The sequence below is a fragment of the Prionailurus bengalensis genome, chromosome C2 (genome assembly GCF_016509475.1).
Source record: "Prionailurus bengalensis isolate Pbe53 chromosome C2, Fcat_Pben_1.1_paternal_pri, whole genome shotgun sequence".
Taxonomy (NCBI): domain Eukaryota; kingdom Metazoa; phylum Chordata; class Mammalia; order Carnivora; family Felidae; genus Prionailurus; species Prionailurus bengalensis.
The window spans coordinates 26889252-26894965 of record NC_057350.1 but is presented as its reverse complement, the minus strand read 5'-3'; positions in this window follow the sequence as shown (position 1 = coordinate 26894965).

Here is a 5714-nt window from a genome sequence, read left to right as displayed (position 1 = left end):
GTTTTATCTGAGTGTCTCCTTCTCAATTACTTTGCTCTTTATATTCACTATAATTTTTAGGACACCTTTTCACCATTCAAAATCTAGTTTCCAAACCATCTCTTAAGTCTTCATGTTAATGGAGAAATGACCATCTAACAAAGCAATCCTAGAAACAATACTGATAAACTGAAAAAAATTACAAACCTAACTACCTGAGCGTTCTGGAGACCAAAGATTCTGAAGCAGAGCCAAACCTTGGGGAAAGCAATCAAACAGATTGAGCCCCTTCATTTTTTGCAGTTTTGCTCTGAGAGAAGCCTCAGTCACAGTGGCAATAGTGTGGTATAGGGATGGTTCAAATATGGATAGAAATCCCACTGGCTTACTGGCTGAAGGAAATAAGGTAAGAGGCACAGGGCAACTGGAGTTACCAGGGAGTAAGAGGAGAATTGAAAGGAGAGAGCCAGAGAAAGCAGATCCCAATCTCTGTGCTTAAACTCAACCCAAGTCTCTGGCTGACCACTAAACCGCTTATTGAATGGGACAAATGGAAAGCAGCTCACAGCTATGGTTTAAGGAACTGATCTGAGATCTAAGCTGCTGCCCACCACAGACATGCCTGTTTGCACTTTGAGTATTACCAAGTTAATTACCTGCTAAAACAAAAGCATCAACACTCCTTGGAGCAATATAACAGAATCCAGATTCTCCACAACCTAATATTCTGAAAGTTCAGGATAAAGTCCAATATTACTCACATAAAAATAACCAGCAAAATGTGATTGAGTCTCAAGGGAAAAGGCTTTAAACAGATGCCAACCCTGAGGTTAGCAGATGTTGGGATTATTAAGACAAGTTCTTTAAGGAAACATAATTACACTCCATGACATAAAGAAAACTAAACTTGTAATGAATGAAACCATAAGGTATCTCTGAAAATATTGAAAGTTAGAAGTTTTCAGTACTTGACATAAAAAATCCGCTGGATAGGCTTAAGAGAAATAGAGATAAAAAGGTCAGTAAATTTGAAAACATATTATTAGAATGCATCCAAATTCAAGAAATAATATCCTGTATAACATACTTATTAATTTACAAGAAAGGAAAAAGTCACTTTATAGTGGAGAAGATGGCAGACACCACTTCAACCAAGTGATAGAGTGACATTGTCATTAATAAGACACAGTGAAACATCTACCTCTTAACACGATACACTGAGAAGAGTGTAGCACCACTTCTATGGTTTTCTTTCTGGAAATGAATATCCTGAATTTAATCATGAGGAAATATCAGACAAACCAAAACTGGCAGTTAGTCTACAAAATAACAGTACTCTTCAAAGGTGTCAAGGGCATGAATGACAAAGACTGAAGGCTGTTCCAGAAGGAGAGACACTGAGGAGACATGACAACTGACTGCAATGTGTGACCCTGCGTTTCATTGTGGTCCAGAAAGAGGACATTAGTAGAATAGTTGATAAAATTTGAATAAGTTCTATAAATTAGCTGATAGCATCTTACCAATGCTAATATTATGATTTTGCTAATTATATGTGGTTATGCATGTATTGTTAAGAAATGTGTTTTCACTAAGTTTGTAATTTCAATGCAATCCCAATCAAAATCCCCGCGTGTTTTCACAGAAGTTGACAAGCTGATTCTAAATTTTTTATGGAAATGCAAATGAACAAGAATAGCCAAAGCAATTTTTGAAGCAGCAGAAAAAATTGGAAAACTTAAATGTTCTGATTTCATGACTTACTATAAATATACAGTAATTGAGAGAATGTAGTAGGGCAGAAAAAAGAGATGTATAGATAAATGGAAGAGTAGAGTCCAGAAATAGATTCAAAAAAAATGGGCAGAATGATTTTTTTCAAGTAAAAAGGGCCTTTCAGGGAGGAAAAGAAATGTCTTTTTCCAAAATAATGTTGCAAAAACTGGATATTTATTTGGGAAAACAAGTAAACATTGATCTTTACCTAAAACCATATACAACACTTACTTAACCTGAAAGGATTTCTAGACCTAAGTATGAAAACTAGAAAACTTCTAAAAGAAACATGGGAAGAACATCTTTGTATCTTTGAGATAGGTAAACATATCTTTGATAGAATGCAAAATGCTTGAACCATTTTTTTATAAGTTAAACTTTATCAAAATTAAAACATAAAGCCCCAGAATGGGCATCAAAAACCTGTCTGTATAACCGTGGAGCTGCCCCACCCCAGGCTTTTTTTGTAATTCTTTCTTTGAGGTCCAGTTTTCCAAAACCCCAATTTGATAGATGCTTCCAAAGTGTTTTGCTTGTTACTGACAAGAAGTAATGTTTCTTGATCTAGGTTTGCCTGTACATTTTATTTTATATTGACAACTTCTTTCTAAGATTGATGTTTAGAAATGACACTTTATGCGTAATACACAGAACATCCTGACTAAGGTGAAACCATATGGGAATCATTTGCACTGAACATACAGAGACTGGAAGGACACAAGGAAGGAGAGATTTCCTAGTTCCCTTTATTTGACTACTTAGCATGACCAATGTGCCTACCTTGTGGTACAGATGAAAGCTCAAAAGTGAGGGCTAGAAAACATTTTCCAAAAAGGGAAGAAGGTTGTTCTCCTCACTGGAAAACCTAGGAATGCATCACTAAATGATCTCAGGATGGTCTAAGTTAATATTAGGAAAGTGACAATGTGAGTTAGGTCTTACACAGCTAGCACATACTCGAGAGAAGATTTCTGGCAAATGGCAACATATTGAACAGAATCCCCCATTATACCTCTGACACTCTCAAGATATTTTTCAATTATTTGGCTCAATAGCAACTCACAAAGCCTTTTGCACAAGCAATTTTTTAATGCCTTGTAATTCTTATAGACGTGTGTATAATTTCCATTTTTGATTCTCCAGAACACAGGAGTTTCTGTTTTTAAATAAACATAATCTGAATGTCACAGAATCCTGCTGAGTATTTCTCAAAGATTTCTTCCCCCCCTTGCTTAAAAGCTTTACACTGTTTTCCTAAGAGCAAACCTATTCCAACATTAAAAGGTTCCAATTAGATATGAAACTCCAAACCCATGAATTTTGAGAGGGTTCTGAACTTGCCAAAACAATTTCTCGTTAGACTTGATACTTGGATTACACACTCCCACTGCATATTTTAAAAGCCTTTACTATAAAGGTTTCCTATAACAAAAGAGAGATGAAAAGATACTGTAATTATTCGCGGAACATATTCAAGCCATCACTGGTGATGAAATATGATACCTATGACATTCTTCCACTGTAAATAAGGCAGTGATTCAGAGGAGTGTTATTAGCTACAGAAAACCCACTCTTATCCTTATTAACACATAAAACAATAGCTTTCATCTCAGAGTACTCTGTCTCTCAGTATAAAACATACTAAACCTAAACTCTTTGGGAATAAAATTTAAATTGCAGGTCGGCTTCAGCTGTTCATACTTTCAACTCAAGTGGGAACTTTGGGAGTCTTTCCTCTAATGACATGGCCAACACAATACCTTCCCACCTGGACATAAGCCAATACTTGAGGGTGTTCAGTAGGTTGTTCAATACCTGGGCTGAATTGAGGGAGGCTGCTAGATTCTTCACTGAGGGCCAACTTCGTCGGCCTGGAAATTGTCTTGTGAGGACTATAAGGCATAAACGGCTCTAATCTTGCAGTGTTGTGGAAAGCCACGTCAACTCTGAACTGGATACTGAACATGGAAATTAGAGGGCAGCACACTTGATACCCAAACGCAGCTTGTAGCCTGCAAAGTGAGTGTTACCCTCGCATTCATTCAGAGAAGCCATCCTTGAGATTGCATGTAAACATATTCTGGTAACGAGAGCAACGCTGGTAAATGGACAAACACTTGATTAGAGGAGTTTCCCCGCTCTCTGTGTGATGCTTTCCAGAGTGTCTGTCTTTGCCACTGGCAATCCTTTAGAAAGGGAGTCATGCACGCATTACATCTCTTGGTTTAATAAGGGCTCTGAGCTGCCAGTACAATTATTAAGGCTTTCAGAAGTGGCACGAGTGGCTTCAGCACCCTGAGATCTTCTCCTTGATTTTATTACAATGAAACTAATGTAAAAAAAAAAAGTGGCGGGAAAATGGCAAGTTGACCCACATGCCATTTCTCGTATGCCATCAGAACCTGCTGTTACATGAGTTTTCTTGCAACTGACAGTGTTATTACTCATGACCTTGTCGGACTTAGAAAACCTGCATCCATTTTAGCCACTTGCTGAAAGCACACAGAACTGCTGAAGATAAAATTTCCAGGAATATATTAAAACAAAACTGCTAACTCAGCCAAATTTCCTGCACACTTGGAAAGCCTGTAAAACAGCAGGCCAATGTTAATACGCAGAGAGAGGAGAAGATAGTATAACTAAGTGAAGCTGCTGTTTTAATGTCAAGGTTTTGAAAATTTAAGGGAATGTTTCCATGAGTACCAATTATCTTTTAGTGGTCACAGTGAGTTCTTTCAACTTACCTTCAGGTTATTTTTAACACTGAAAATTAAGATTGCAATTTGCTGAATGTATCAATTTTACTTTTTTTTTTTTTACTAAACTGAAGAAATAATTTGGTAAATAAGGTTAGGGTTTCTGAGAAACTGCCATGTGTTCCAGTTTTAGAAAAAAATCCAAACATTCCCCCAAACTGAGAAATACTATGTATGCGTAAAATAGTAGCTAACATGCAACTATTACTGATATCAACAAGTAATTTGTGGCTTGTTTGATAACTCTGTCTTGATCTAGGCACTGAATTATGTTAACTCATTTCTATCTACCCCTCACTCATTTCCAAATATCCTCATAGCCCCAAAATACCTTCCTCAATTATCCCCACACAATATGAGTAACTCAGCTCTTAGTTCTTCACCCTATCACAGTTAAAACTGTAGGTTGTAGGTTCCTTGCACAAACTCATTGTTTTATTCAACTAATACCATTCATGGCTAATCGTGGTTCCAGAAAAAGTATTTTTTTAACAGAACCAGAAGCTACATTCCTCACACAATTTATTTTGATATTTAGAATGAAAAAAAATTAACGTAAAACATACTGAGTTATTCAACAGATAAGACTATATTAATCAGTTTAATACCTACTGTTACTGGCACTGCACACTTAACCCCTTTTATTTCTATCTTGTACCTTTCTTGAATGTTGTGGCAGGTTTTGTGTATGTGCATGAACAGCTCAACTAATTTGAGATGAGTAACACTATCATACGTGGTTGGTTTTTTTCCCCCCTAAAAGTCCAGACCAGGGCTGGATACTAATTCTGTTGAGCTGAACTAAAATCAGACTGAGGAGTTTGGGTTTCATTCATAAGCTATGGCCTTTGCCATTTAAATAAGCATTAACAGAAAATATTGATCACTCGACTTGATACTCCATTTTTAAAAAGAAGAATTATTTTAATGAGATACTGAGCCTGAACCAAAGGAAAATTGCCTATTAATTACCTAGCTATCATTTGTGAGTTAAGGACTTAATATCTTCACCTACCTAAATAGTATTTCTATGTGACTGATAAGCTTTCAAAAAGGTTCTCCATACTGGGGATTTTCTCCCCAGGGGGAGAACTAACAGGGGGGTTAGTTAACAAACAACATAGATTAGGAAAAATGATTAAGGTTATGAATTCAAATTGTAAAGAATATTTGCACCACCGTATCAATGTTCTTTATGTTTAA